Source organism: Sylvia atricapilla, chromosome 12, assembly GCF_009819655.1.
Source record: "Sylvia atricapilla isolate bSylAtr1 chromosome 12, bSylAtr1.pri, whole genome shotgun sequence".
Lineage (NCBI taxonomy): Eukaryota > Metazoa > Chordata > Aves > Passeriformes > Sylviidae > Sylvia > Sylvia atricapilla.
The window spans coordinates 20848417-20864521 of NC_089151.1; the positions used below are offsets into that span (position 1 = coordinate 20848417).

At 41.8% G+C, this 16105-nt stretch overlaps 1 protein-coding gene across 1 annotated transcript in view; it reads right to left on the bottom strand.

Moving 5' to 3' along the window:
- Positions 1 to 16105, bottom strand: part of BEAN1 (brain expressed associated with NEDD4 1) — a 41347-nt gene that overhangs the window by 22303 nt on the left and 2939 nt on the right. The window lies entirely within an intron of this gene.

Consider the following 16105-nt stretch of genomic DNA (forward strand, 5'->3'; position numbering starts at 1 on the left):
TGCCCACAACAGTGGGTCTCCTCAGAACCCCACGGCTTCATCCCTGCCCACAACAGTGGGTCTCCTCAGAACCCCGTGACTTCATTCTCACAGCTGTGGCCTGAGATTTCCATGAGTTTTGTGGTAGTAAAATTGGTGCGATATGGCTGAGAAAGAGCTGCCAGGTTTGGGTTTCCTCTTTCCTCAGTATTTATTTCTGAACTCCTTCCTTAGCAGCTCTTTATGGTTTGCCTTTCTCATTTCTGGGATCCTGCATGGCTGATACAAAGCAATCTCTTATCTAATGAGTGCTGGGGCCTCCTGGTCATTGCTGTAGACATCACTGAATCTGATTTTATCAATGCCAGAACAAAGGGTTTGATTCCCTCCGAGGCCCAAGAACAGGAATCCAGGATATTGGATTAGGCACTAATGGCACAGTGGGCAGGAGGTTTTTGAAAGTCATTTCCCTCTCCCTCTGTCATTAATCTGCTTCCCTGGCTGATGAGCTGCCAGTGTTTTAAGAAGCAGATCTCATGAATATTCCTTAGTGACAGGCCAATCCAGAAGCCCCTGCAGTGAATGCACTGTGGGCACGTGTAACAGACTGAGGAACTTGGGCATTTATTTATCTGTTTAAAGAAAAAAGCTTTTCTCAGATCAAAACCAGAACTGGACTTATAGCCTTCTAATGGGTATACAGTGGGAAAGCTTTTTGTTTTCAAACCTGCACAAAGCTCAACCTTCCATGCTTTGGGATTGTAGAATCTGAATTTAGGGTTTTGTTTAAGGGCCTGAATAATCACACCACAGCTGTAGTTTTAAACCTAAGCACCATCAGAGATGATCTAGTGCAGTCCAAAGCAAAACCCCATCATGCTTCTGTGATTCTTTTTTAAGAACTCCAGCACTGACAGAAACGATTGACCAGTTTTCAGACTGATGAGGGAGTTTTCTTGGGGCAACAGGAAACACATCCCAATACTTTGGTGGCTACATTGTATCCTAGTTTTCTGGGTGACTGTCTGTTCTGTTGGTTGATAGCTGAGACTGAATTGCTGGGTTTTTTTCCAAATAAAGTCACACATGGTCAGTGTCCCTGGGAATCCCTGTACAGCTGCAGTCCACCCAAAATTCCATGATCTCAAAAGCTAATGATGGATTTGCTTCTGCGTAGAAACAAAAAGTACCTAAGTCCTGCTTGTAGGCATTTACTGAGGGGTGAATTATTTTCAGAAGCACCTGAAATCGTTCTCATTTTCCAGTTTCAAGTATGTTTGAAAGTCAAATTATTGTACAGAGTTTTCAACAGGGTTACAAAAGATAAAGTATAACCACCAGTTGCTATTACTGTTCATAACACAAACAGTTTTATAAGTGCTGTTTCAGCCTTACTGAAAGATATTTGGATTTCGGGAAAGACAGAGGTAGGGGAAAGAACTGGGATAAAATTGAAATAGAGCAGACCAAAATAACATAGTAAATCATGTTATCAGCATTGAAAGACTTTGTGACTTTGATAAATATTCCAGATAATTAATTTAAGAGACAGAGCTCTGCACACCACATGGCTCTATCACCATCTGCCTGGCACTGTAATCAATAAATTCTATCACAAAATTGCTTTGCTAATTACCAGGAACACAGTCTGGTACTACTTGGAGGGTTCATCCACTGGCCTGGTGAGTGCTGTGCAATATTTGTGTGTCCAGTCCTTCCACAAGAAGCAGGGATTGTGATCTCAATGACACTTAGGGACACATCCCTCTCTGTAGAGGACAAGGTGTGGGCTTCCTGTGCTCACACATTTTTAGGCTGAAGAAGTAATCTCAAACCTACTTAGTCAGAGTCAAGCTGCTAGCAAGAACAGATGCTAGTGAAGATCTTCCACCTGATAATTTTCCCCTTTTTGCTGGGGGTTACTCTCCCTGCAATTCTTGAGGTTCACAGAAAACTTCCTGATAAGCTGCAGAGAAAATCTGAGGAGCTGACTCAGCCTCCCGTTCAAATATAAAGCTGTCCTTCCTGGCTGGTGATGAAGAACTTTGACAGGGGCTGTTTCCACAGACAGCTCCAAAGGTGGAACATGGCTTCATTCTGCTAGATTTTTACAGTATAGAAATTATTTATTTGTAACACACTGAAAATGGAAACTTTAACCTATCTATGCACTAGTTTTACATGATTTAGTATGAGAATTACAAACTTCCAGCCAAGTGGAAATTGATTTCAGAACATCTGCTTAGCATCCATTGAGGCACTTGCAGTCAATGAACACCATATCTCATGGCAGAGATTTGGGCTACAGGTCTGAGTTTAAAAAAAGCCTAAACAACAGCTGTTTTTTTCCTCCTCCTATGCAGTTAATTCATCATAACTACAGTGAATAAGAGGTCCTGCTCTACCCTGCCAATGTGAGTCAGAAACACACAGAGCAGTGGGAGCACTGCTGGCTACCAGCACTGGGATTCAGAAAAAATAGCGTCACTTTTTGTCCTTGAAGAAACAGCTATTTAGCAGAAGGTTGCAATTTCCACTGGGAATGTGTGTGTGAGTGTGGGGGATGCAGATGTGGCCTCTAAACAAATGTGGGGAGATGATGGCCATAGGGTTTTAGTACTGACACTCTGACAGCTGAAACTTTATAGTGTTACACTCGCCTGTTGTTAAAAAACAAGTTTAAAGTCACTTAAAGCCATATATCAAATTATTTTTAGGTTGTTGAAGTAATAACATGAAAGTAATTTTCATCTGTCTATCTATCTATCTATCTATCTATCTATCTATCTATCTATCTATCTATCTATCTATTCCTGCTTTTATCTATATAAAATCCTTTTCAATTAAAAAAAGGTGACAATCCCCATGGTCTCTGAAAACCTTGAAATAAATAAACAATAATAAATCTTAGCTGATATACCTATTTGCATGTTTAATCAGAGTCCTTAAGCAGCATGAGAAATTGTCCAAGGGCACACAAATAATGGATAAGTGATATAACTGACATAAGCTTTAAAGGTATCTATTAATAATGATTTAACAGAAAACCTGCTATAAGGGAACTATACTCCCTGCTTTGTACCTGTTTTTTATTATTTATGGGTTTCATATGAAATAGATGAAGTTTTTCTTGACCAAAATAAAAAGTAAATTAAATTTCTGAATTGAGATACCATTATCAGTAAAGTAAATGTAACAAATCTAAGATAAGAAAGAATAATGATAACTAAAAGGTAAAAGTCAGAGATTTTCATTCATGCTTTATGGCTCAAGGATGTAGTTCTTTAAATGACTGTTGCCTTCAGGGGGCAACACGAGGGTCTTGGATGCTGCCAGGAAGTCCTAAATGTCCTAAAATATATTATGATGGAACAGGTATATCAAATATACCAAATGTATTCTGAAGGAACCAAGGTCTCTTCTACCCTATGGGCTAAATGTTTATATGTGAGTATTACAACACCAGAAATAAGAACAGTGAATGGTTCAGGTGGAGTGCCTCTATCCTGCACACAGATAGGAGGAAAAGTAATAAATACAATACATACAGGTTATATATATTTAAATATATACTCATTCCTGGGACATTAGTTATAGAATTATATACCTTCCATAATGTTACCTATACATTAGTCACAAAGGTGGGAGTTTTATACACAAGTACTTTTTCATGTGCTGATTTAGCCACATGTTCATTATGACTTCCTGATGTGGACACAACTCCTATGGAAATCTGCCTGGCAGCCTTTGGATTCCCTGTGGCTTGGTCCTGCATTCCTGGGCAGCAGCGCTGCTCTGGGCAGGCTGGCCCTGAGGGAATGCTGCACCGGGGGTAATTCAGTCCTGCCGGGGAGCTCAGCTGTGGCTGCTGCTCTGCTGACAGGCCTTGCACAGGGGCTTCGGCAGCCTCCTGGTCTGGAGCGTTTCTGTGTCTGTGGGGACAGCTGTTGGTGCCTCGGTGCTGACACTGCTCCCGCAGTCACTTGTGAAGACTCACTGTGTGAAGACTGAACATCATCAGTCCTTGCACTGCCAAATAATGAATTGTCTTCCAGGCAATTTCTGAGTTCAGTGCACACCTGTAACTATTGCAAATGCTCTGTTGGTTTGGAGTCTTAATGACTGTAATGTGTTCAGAGCAAACCTGTGAGTACTTGACTCTTATTTTGTCAGCTGTCAATCCTGTAGGTTTTTATTAGCACTGAAGTGACAGCTTTGCATTTAGAAAAAATATATTTACATATATTATCAAGATTGTTGCCAGTCACTACTTTATGCACACCTTTATAGAAGGACAGAAAATAACACATTCTTATGTGCAGTGTAAATTGATTAAAGGTTATCATGAGATCCTGGCAAAATGCAAGATCATCCAAACTGGTGTGTTCCCATTAAACCTTCCACAGCCACACCCAACATGTTTTCTCAGAAGAAAAACCACAACTCCATGTATAGCTAAAATCTCTGTTGAATTCAGTGTGTAAGAATCTGAGATCACAACCTAAATTCAGGTCTTATGTGCCTCCCATGCACATTAACTGTAAACCTTAGGAAGTCTCAGTATGAAGTAATAATCTTTTGTGCTCCATGGATCTGACCCGGATGCTGCTCTATTGTCAGAGTGTTGTGTGGGGCTGGAACTGCTTTGGGCAGCCTGGGAGTGGGTGGTACTGAGCAAGGATGGTGCTGAAGGCCTGCTGTCCACTCTCCACATGTCCAGAGGGTTTTACTTTGCATTTTTTTTCCCATGTATCTCATGCCCATTTGAGGATGGGGTGTATTAGGCTTATTCCTGAATCTCATTTTTTGAGTTACTTTTACCTGAAGTGTCTTTAAAGTCCACTCTGCTGTTGTAACATCTGGTCCTTCTGCACAACTGAGGCCATGTTCTTCTGTGTAAAATGTCATGTAACTGAAATCCACAAGTCTCTAAGTACTTCTAATTAGTGACAGCATGTGATCAATGCTATTTGTAGAGTGTAGAATAGAGGTCTAAAAGTAGTTTGTCTCTTAGATGTTGCTAGTCACAAAGTGGGTATGCTAAAAGGAAAAGTTCAGTGTTAAAACTGTAGCTTGACATTAACATGTAAACACAAGAAGGCAGGAACTGAAGAAGCTGAGGTGGTTACATCTTCAAGTTTACTTGTAAACAGCATCTGCTGAGACTGCAGCACCCTTGTGTTCATATCTGCCAACACCTCCTTCAACTCCTTTGCAACAAATCTGGTTTTAAAACAAATGGCTAAAACTGTCCGCACTCTGTATAAAAAGTACCCCATGACTCCTTTAAATACACTGGATATCTCTGACCTGGCAGTAATTCTTCCCTCTCCCCTGGCCAAGCATTACTTGCATCAGCTGTGAGGTGTTTGGTTATTCACAATTCACTTCCAGATGCAGAGGCCCAGCCAGCAGCCACTGCTCTGCAGAGCTGCCAGTTTCTAATTGCTTCTGGCAATGGCAACTGCCTTTCTTAGGCTTTTTTTCTTCCTTCTCTCTCCTCAACTGGCATTTCAGAGCAGAAGCTTTCATAATACATTAGCTTAATGCACTCTGAGATTGACCACATCTTCCACTCCCACTGCTGCCTGAACCACACACGGTCCTTGAACTCAGCCAGTACAAATGACTTAGACAGATGAATAAATAAGCTTCTAAATATCCATGTCCTTGCAACACCAAAACCAGAGCAAACCTATTGTTCAGAGCAGCCTATTGCTGCAAACGCTGAGTTGGTGAGCAGATGGATTCACATTCACAGAGTGTGGGGGCATGATTCAGGAAAGTGAAGGGTAACTCACTTGAGCAGAGTTTCAAGGACATGTGGACTCTGCCACAGTCCCCCTTCTAGTGACAGCACAGCCAGTGTAAGAGGCAGAGTCTGTCACCGCAGTGTGGTTCTTTTTTACTCAGCAGAAGGCTCAGTTCATCTGAAAGGAGGAGAAACAATAGATGATTGTGTAACAAGCAATTCTGTCTGAAAGTCAATCTTGCTGCTTTTGAAAGGCCTGGCTGGATGAAAGCACTCGCTGCTTTGTCAGACCTGAAAAGGGTCTCAGAGTGAAACAAATCCATCCTGTCCTGTTGTTCTGGGCATTTCACTCGGGTTTGAGCCAGATGAGGTCTAGGTGAAGCACACCAGAGAAATCCTAAGGCTGTGGAGTCTCTGAGCCTTCTGGCTGCATGACATGCTTGAACATCCAAAATAATGCATCTTCACCCCAGTGGAACACACAAAATGGTTAAATGGGAAAAAAGAAATATCTGTTATCTTACATAAACCTGGAGGACTGGATTAAGGCCTCCTTAGCTGTTAGTATAACTCTGTCATGGTCCCTTTCCAGTTTGACAATTAAGGGTAGGAACTGGGTCTGACTGAGTGGGGAAGGATTTTTTCAGTACTCTTAATAAAGCCTTGGGTGAATTTATGGAGACATAAACTCAGGGTTGGTTTGCAGAGACATGAAATCCTATCCAGTAGGGTCTGCAGCTCTGCCTGAAGCCAAATGTTTTATTGGCCCCTCAGTTAAATGACTGAAGATGTGTACCAGGGCTACTGTTCACTTTGGGGGGACGGAGTAGAAAATTGAATCACCCCTCTCTGCCTAGAGAGGGGAAAAAAGTAATTTTCTCTTGTCCTTTGATAGTGCACTGGGGTTCCTTTTATCTTCATGAACACAGACAGCAATGAACAGACATTTCCTCCTCTCAAAGGAGAGATGGTAACAGCCAGAAAAGCAGTTTCAGGTCACGCTAATATTCACCTGTACAAAATATATTTACATGAGAAGGGGGAGTGTGGGTGGGACTGGTTTTACTTGTCACACCTGAGCAGGGCCACCCCTTCCCAGGCAAAAGCTCTGAGGGTTTGCCTGCAGCAGCAGCAGTTTGGCTTTTCATGTCCATCAATATTAAAACAGCAGCTGCATGACACAAAGTTTAAAAAGGAATTGGGCCATCTCTGTGAAAGAAAGTATATGGGGTTTTCTTGTGTGTTTTACACTTCACATGGAATTTCAGTGTCCACTGAACCATCTAAACCACTGAGCAAATCACTGAAACAAGAACTTGTCATGTAAATATATTCCAGTTTCTTAGGTTATGAATCTATTGACATACTATAAGGAACAAACAAAATTATGGGGATCAGGAAAATTCTCCAAGAAAAGAGAGGTAAAAACTTTGTACATTATTCAAAGAATATATTATTTTATAATTTTTTCCCATCTCATGAGAAGAGCTATTGAAAGTGATCTTGTTTGGATGGTACATAAAAGCAAATAATTGTCTGACAAGTGCATCTGAGTGTGCAGTGACACGTGTAGAGTCTTCTAATAAAGAGAAAGACAAAACAGACAGAAAATACTCCGTTAACAATCAAATTAAATATTTTTAAGTTTGGAAAGGAAGAAGTTTGTGCAGAAAGATTCTTTGGAAATCAGCTTTAATTTTCAGCAGAGTATTATGAATTCAGGTTGTATCCAGGCCATTTTATGTGAGCAATCTAAAACATTCCAGAGGCAAACAGAGGTTCAGGCCCAGCTTGAAGAGTTTCAGTTCGGGAGCTCCCAGGCTCAGAGGTGCAGGCTGGCACCCAGCAGAGCATAGGCACTGCTGCCACACGAGGTTTGTTGGCTCTCCAGTATTTTTCATTTGGAACCTTTTGTCACCCTTTACAGCTGCAAACTCCTGCAGTTTGGGTAATTGCTCCTGATTTCCCCTCCTGCACAGCTGCTCCAGGGTAAGATGGCAGCGTCCCCAGTTCATAGACATCACCAGCACTGCCAACACACTGCCACAGCAAATCTCGGCCTGGGCCCTTGGATCATTGGGGACCTTCAGAACATCGTGGTGCACCTCCCAAATGGCCTCTGCACTTCTGGCAGGCATCTCAGACAATTTCAGTTAAAATGCAATGGAGGAGTGGACTTCCCTCAGTTGTTTTGTTTGTTTATTTGTGGGGTTTATTGAATATATTTTTTTTCTCTGTGTGTGTATGTGTGGTTTTGTTGGGTTTTGGGTTTTTTTAGAGTTAAAAAAGATAGAAACAGCAGCTAAGCAATAATACTTCGTGATGCCAAGGGTAGTCCTTATGTAAATGGGAACAACTTCTATTTGGGTTGGACTGGTTGCACAGTCATTCCAAATGTCAAACAGGAAAATGATGCAAAGGGAAAAATAATTTTCAGGACATTTATTGGAGTAATTGGTCCTGGTAATATATCTTCCATAAATCTGTTTAATTCCTAATCTAGTTCAAAGTTGCCCTAATTATTTTAAACTGCTATGAATTTGCTCCAGTTTATACCCTTTTTTATCTTGTTCACTGCTCCTTTTTTTACCAGTTCAACACAATTCTCCTCTACCGCTGGCTGTGATGTCATCAGCTTTTGGACATATGAAAGTTCTCTACAGTTTCTGCACCATAAAATCCCTGCTTTACCTATCACCACTTTACTGGCTCCACTTTGTTTGAGAAGGCCACTCTAATCCAAACACCTCATCTCCCATGAGGTAATGCTGTGCTTTGTGTTCTGCCAGCTGGGGAAGTCACTTTGGGATCTGGCCTTTATGAGAACAGCACAAACACACTGATGTTTTGTTATCCTCAGGGAGAACCATTCAGATTGTAAACTGTAAAACATTACATGGGCAGATCCAATTTCCTTTGGACTGAGAAGTAGTGGGGTACAATGACGGTTAAAAAAATGAGTGTGCAAACCTATCCCAGCTGTAGCAAGTGAAATGATGTGTTTTGTGAATCCAGATGATACACATCTCCCATCTGTTCTCCAAGGGAGCTGTAAAATAATCCCCAAAATGATGAAGACTAAAAATATGTTAATGTTCTTTTGAGGAAGAGAGTGAGGCATAGGCAGCAGGCAGGAAAAGAGGCATCACAAACTGACTGAGAAAATAATGAGCTTTCAGTTCTTTGCAATGAAAATTCTTTCGAGACTGAGTGTTTCACTGGTGAAAAAATGCATTCCTTCCCAAGGTGATCCTTCTGTCCCCATACGTGCTGCCACAGGATATTGTGTCTTCAAAGCATGTTTTAAAACTAAAATTGATTTGAAACCTTTTTTTCCTACAGATGACAGGGAACTAAGGAGCCTTTCTCAGAGAAGGCCTTTCTGGTTCTTCACCTGCTCCCATCAGAGAGGGCTGAGCAATGGGGTGCAGGGTTTGGATTCTAAATCAGCACATGTTTTATGGATTTAGCAAGTGGAAACTGGTAACCTAAGAACACCAAAATGGACACATCAAATTTAGACTAAGGGGCAGTATTATGTAAATGTGATGCAAAAAATTGACCTACAAGTTGAACACTAATCTGCATCAGTATTAAAATACAGTAACAAAAGGTAACAGTTTGCAGCTAATTTTCCTGTATCAGTAATACCAATTTTTTTAGCCATATGACCCCTGAATTGTGTCTCTGTTGAAGTGAGTACACAGTTGTCACCTCAGCCACTGAGTGATAATGAATGAACCACTTGTGGCCCAGGCTGAGCTGATGTTTAATGCTCTGTATCTATGATCTAGAGCAGCATGACACAGAAATCTGTGCCAAACACAACATAAGGAACACAATTCTTATCTCTCTGGTGACTTCTTGTGCCTACCATTTCCTCAGTATTTTTGTACTGATGGCAACTAAAGAAATGTACAATAACCTTAAACCAGAGGACAGACACAGGATGTCATTTGTGTATTACTACAGTTCTTCGATGCCACCTTTATCCCTGCATTTTACCATGTTGTCCTTGCCTGTATTTGGGAATCATAGTTTGAAAATCTAAGGAAAAGTTCTTGTTTTTACTTCTATGGATGCTGCAGCTCTCCTGAAGAGTTGGAGATCTTATGTCTCCAACTTTAGGAAAATTTCCAGTTTACAGCTTGCTTCATTCAGAAGAATTTTTTTATTTTTTATTTTTTTTTTTTTTTTTTTACTGAGAAGCATGGAAATAAAGCTCTGAATTTAGATGGGTTTTTTTCTATTTTTAGCTATCTATCAGGTTTTTAGATATCTTTCAGAATGATTAATAGGATCAAGTGGCAAAAGTTCAGTTTCCACTCATGTTTCCATTTAGGATTATGCTGTTCTAAAAGGAAAGTATTTTTATAAAATTGTCTATGTAGTTAAAAAGTATTGGTGATATTCTGATTTTGTGCTCTCCCCTAATACCTGGGCATTGTTTAGTTGGGATTGCTGCTCAGAGATGTGCTGTACAGCCCGAGCACCCAGGAGGATGCACTGGAACTGTTCTCAGTCTACTATTGAATGTCCCACATTCTTTCCAAAGGAACATCTGGTTTCACAAATGTGTTTAACTGTGAGGAGAGTGATCATTAGTGCAGTTTCATGTACTCTTCAGATGATGCACAAGAATCACCCCAAATAGCTCCTCCTTTTTGCTCCTCTTTGTAGAATGTGTGTTCTTCCCTCAGCCCCAAGTTCCAGGCCAAACCAGAAATCACTTTGGATTCACATTCCTCTCTGGATGCATCTCTGAGGCAGAGGTGGAACTACAACATCCAGTGACTACATATTGTCGGGCTACATGTCGACATGGCTGGTCCAATAAAGCAGCAATTTGTCCTTAAAAACGAAACAAACCAAACAAAAAAAACAAACCCCAAAAACCCAACAAAAACAAACAAACAAACAAACAAACAAACAAACAAACCCAAACCAAAACAAAAAAAACCCAAAACAAACAAACAAAACCCTTCCAGTAATTTACCTCTCAGAGCTTTTATTGTCTGGTCAAGGCAGCAGGGCTTTACCCTTTCTCTGCTGCCAAGGGAGTGAGGATCCCGTGGTTCCCTGTGTAACTGCTGCCCTTGGAGCAAGTTCCGGGGCAATACATTGAGGTGACAAAAAGGAAATGTGGTTTGCAAATTTCTGGAAGCTTTGGGCTTCTGTGTTGGGCTTTCTGTGACCAACTTCTTTAATAAAGCCTGGTACTTCTTACCAATTGTTTGGGCCAAGGAATTGTGTGCTGGGTGTGTTTGGAGAGTGAAAAGAGCCAGTCTGTACCGCAGTATTTTAGCTTGGAAATAACCAAAATACTGATTCCTGCTAATAAGAAGAGATGGTAAAGTGTGGGTTAGAAGCAAAATTTAATATGAGTAGGTCCTAGTAAGAACCGGTCTTCCAGCTGGGATTTAAGAGCTCACAATTACTGTCCCCCTAAGATCTGGGATCTCTTTTGTAAAGCTCATCTCTTTAAATCCTGAGGCCTTGTAGAAATCCCTTCCCCAGTGGAATGGAGACCTGCCTGCATTTGTCATCTAACCATATAAAACATTACAGGTCCTTAGTGAGTGGAAACTGAATTCAGAGAATTCAGGTAATGGACAGACACCAACCCAGCACCCAGGAGAGCCTGACTTTCTCCTTAAGTTCCTGTGTAATTTCAAGCTATTAACTTTTTTGCCAGTCTTTTTTTCCTCTGCCCACCTTTTGTGTTTTCTAGATACCTGTCATCTGGAAGGACAAGGCCAGTTGTTTTGTGCAGAGCCTAGAGTGATTAAGCTTCAGTTTTAGTTGTGGCTTTTAAGTAGAAGTAATCTTGTAGCAATTTTGCTACAAAAAAAGCACTAGGATGCTGAAAACCTGTAAAGACCAGATGCTTACAGAGCTGCTTTTCTTAAACTGTAAAACTAATAAAGATCACTGGTAAGTGAAGGAAAAAACAATTGCTGAAAGACAAATCCTCATTTTAAGATGGAAACAGAGGGATTAACATGCTTGCAACTAAAAAGAGCAATTAAAAGATAAGGAACTTAGAATTAAAGAGCCCACACAAACAAAGTATCATAAAAGAACTATTTGTGTTAAGAGCAGAGATCATGGGGCTTTGGCTGGAAAGTCCTTTAGTAAATTATCTTCACACAGGTTCTTGAGGACTGTAGGCTTCCCTATGTCATATAATGTCATTAAAAAAACAAAAAGTCAGGGGTATTTCAGGAAGTTCCAGCAAGAAGCGTATTAAGTCTTGGAGCTAAAATCTCTGTTTGCATAAATGCTGTCAAAGCCAACTGAATTGCTTCTGCCAGCTCTGAGCTGGAGGCCAAGTCTTCAAAGCAGCTGAGGACAGAGACTGTAAGGAAGCATTACAGAGGAGTCCACCTGTCCTGGAGATCTTCTCTGTGTAAAGGTATCTGGGCATGTGCCTGAACACAGCTCAAACAGGATCTAAACCAAACCTCCCCCTACTCTCCTCTCAGAGGTTTCTTTATGGGGCTGCTTGTAGCAGCTTGCTGAGATGCCCTCCAAACACCAAAGCATCATTTTATTTAGTTTTTACAGAGCAGGTTTGGACTAGACTCTGTGTGTTTGCAATGCAGGTGCATGGGAACTATTCATCTATTATTTTCTAATCTATTATTTCGAGTGGGGAAATGGGAGTTGGGAGAAGCTGCTTGAAATGAAAGCATTAAGTCAATAGGTACAATGTAAATGAATGACTTGGAGTTGTCAGCCTACATCCTCATACAGGAGGATGAGAAACTGTCAGGCTTGGAGAGAAATGGATCACTTCTCAGTGCAGATTCCAGCCTAATACAAAATTAAAAGATGAAGAAACTATTCTTCATCTAACAGATGATTTCAAGCCATCATAAAATGAACTGATGGCAGAAAGATGTTTGCTATTACTTAGTAGGAGAGAGGAACAAAGGATTCCAAGGTGTGGTTCTGTAGGTATTTGAGCATCTTTCCCTCCTGCACACCTGGAGTCATGCAAACATGAAGAGCAATGTGGAAAACTGTAGGGAGATCTGGGGTATGGTCTTAAGGAAAAGGAGATAGGACCTCTTTGGCACCTTCAGAAAAACATCCACACTCAGAGGAGAAATAGAGTGAAAGAAGAAAAGATAAGATTATTCTGGGGATGAAATTTTACTGTGCACTTAAGAGAAGAGGGGGCGACTGCAGTGCATGTCCCTCACTGTCTCCTGTCTGGCACCACAGCCCTATGTGGTATCTGGCATTTTTCAGAGAGAGACTGATAATGGATAATGGGTGGTGGATGTTGCTGCTTTGATCACTGACTCCTCTCGAGGCACCCCACAAGTGGAAGGGGATGTCCTGCTGTGCTGCACACAAGCTTTGCTGCAGATCTGTCAGGCTCTCTGAAACTCCTGGCCTCCCGTACCTCTCCAGGCCAGCAGCTCCCACCAAAGCTGGAAGCAATCTCCTGTCTTTCTGCATATCTCAAATCTGGGACAGCCGTGAGAACTCCTGAAGGTGCTTGCACAGACCCCAAATTGCCCAGTCTCTTCCCTGTTTTGGACTGAGGCACTGGGGTCCACTCATGCCTGGGAATATGCAGTTATGTGTTGTGCTGGTGTTGTGCTCCCTGTCACTGGGAATTGTGTCCGTACCTCAAGCAACTGCACTAAACTGGCTGAGTTTGGAGTGGGAGAAAGACAGGATTTGCCATCAAGAGCTGCAGAGTCCCAAGTCTTCAGCAGTGGAGAGAGCATTTCATTCTTGCTGCGTGCAGAAAGATTTCCTTGTTTATAAGCAGAAGTTTATTCATCCTTTCACTGCTGTCCTGGGGTCTCAGGGTGCAGCTCTCAGTGCTGGAGTCAGTGGCAGCACTGCTGTCCCTGAGCCAGGTGCTGAGGGACAGCCTCCAAGGTGGCTCTATGGATTCCAGCACGAGGATTTTATACACTTTCCACTTGTGGGAGGTGTCCCTGTGCCTGTCTTAGGTGGGTTTTTGTGTGCAGAGAGCCCCAGTAGGAATGCTTCTGTTCCTTCTTGATTTGGTGAGAGAATTTCATTCAGTTAGGATAAGTTTGTAGACTCTCTAAAGACAGGAATTTTAGTGCTGGATTTGAAAATGCTGCCTGTATATTTTAAAGCTTTGGGTTTTGTCATTCATGAATGCAAATTAACATTTTACAGATCTCTGGGCATTCCTTGTGCTCTTAGATATAAAAGCAAGGACATAGTTGAATGGGATTATCATAAATACTTAATGTCTGAACTAACTAACTTGCATAACTAGAGTCACTAAATAGCTGGAAATAACTATCTTTTTCTAATACCACATATGTACTGGTGATCTGGGTAATTGATTGAATAATCAGTTGGTTTGTTTGCTTTAACTTGTGTCTACAACCAGTCTCCTCAGAGATAAATTTCAGAAGTGCTGGGAAGGAGGCGGAAGAGGCAGATACATGCAGAAAGGGAAGGTAGTTTGCACAGAATAATTTTCCTGCATTTTTATTTCTCTGACAGTTTTTGGACCTCTTCATTTATGCATTTGAAACACTGACTGAGGTTCATGACTGCTGATTAATAATTTATATTCATTGTTTTCTAGAGATAAATCTGGCTTTTTATTCTGAAACCGAACCAACCATCCAAACACAGCTTACTAAAACCTAGAAACACTTTGGAAAGAAAGTCCAATGTTTCTCTCAGAAAGAAACATCTAAAGCAAGAAAGTCAAAACAAATTCTATTTCTGACTAGGAAGTTCTGTAAAATGCTGACCCTGTCAGCCCACCTTGGCTCTGTGTGGTTAAAGTCTCTGGGCTCCATCTCTGAGTATTCATTCCCAGAGCAATGTCTCTGCCTGGACATTGCTCGTGTGACTTTTCCCTTTGTCCTGGACAAGAGCAGGATTCTCCAGGCACAGCTGACTCTGTATGGGCAGAGCTGCAGTCCTGCTCCTGGCCCTTTGCCTCTGGTTAGGAAATCCAGTGTTTGGAGAGCAAACAGGTCTGGTACCTGGCCTACATGAGTTCTGCAGAGGCCACTGTGGAGTTTCCTTCCTGTGGTACCTCCACACAGCCTGGGTGGGATAACTCGTCTCCAATTTGCTGTAAAAGCATCCCGTGAGGCACAGTTTGGTTTCTGGCTAATGCCCACATGGTACTGTGTTAATACTACCTGTTCCTGTCAGTGGAACATTTCAGAGCCTAGGCACTGCAGGAATTAAAGCTGAGAGCCCTTGTGGAGAGGGCCAGAGTGTCAGGCCTGCCTGTGCTGGACTCAGTTGAGGCTGAAGGAAAACCATGGTCTAAACCATTGAATTCTGTAGGCACCTGAATGGAAACGAGAGCAGCCCTCAGGCTCTTCTGAACTGTTTGCTGCAATTGCTCTATTACAGAACTCTGCTGATCTAAACCCAATGCAATACAAAGCTGACCTGCAAAGAAGTGCTGGGAAACATCACTTTGTGCATTATGGAAACCCAGCGTTTCTGGGGGAAAATAATCTCAGCATTCCTTTTGCAATATTGACCTGTAACAACACCAGCACAACACAGGGATTTTTTTGCCAAGCCCAGAGGCAGCTCACTAACAAATGAGGAGACTGCCAATGCGGGTAATACCAATGTGCACATTTTTGTCCTGCTCTTACATATGTCCTGTGACTTGGGTGATGCCACTTGGGCATCTGCTGGGCAGCAGCTACGAAGTTTGCAGTTGTTTGTCAGCTTTAATGTGCTATTTTGGAGGAGTTTAAGGGATTTCCAGGCAAGCTGAAAGACAGCACTTGGCTTTTACTTGGTTTTGCACTGTCTTCACCTTTACCAACCAAACTCTGCTCTCAATTACCAAAGTTATCTAAGGGATAGATCCTAAAAATCCCTACTGTGGCCAGAAGCTGGTTCTGACGGTGTGAATAATTTCTCCAGGTTTGCTGTCACAATAGGTTGTGACAGCAAACATTAAAATGGGTATGATTTCTAGTCTGTGAATGACTGTAACTGTCTGACTTTGTGTTCCTCCATGTATGTGCCAAAGTAACATTAAGGGAGCTTCTTGTCTGTTCTTCCTTTAAACTGCACCTTTAATTGTATGATTTCTCAGCCATGATGGGCATGAACAGTGTTACAAATGCACGGCTAATTATAACATTCCAGCACAGCTTTTCTTGAGCTGCAGCCCTTGCTCCAAGAGGGCTCTTGGTGGGTTTAATTGTTGTGAGTGTATTTTTCTCATTATTCATTCTTCCATCCAAGACACTGGACATGCTGCCCTGCTTCCCTGCATGCACGTGGTTTTCTGCCAAAATAGGACCAGTGACACGAGGATAATTGGCTCCCCTAATGCTGTGTTTCCTTTCCAGAAAGCCTTCATGTACTGACTACAAA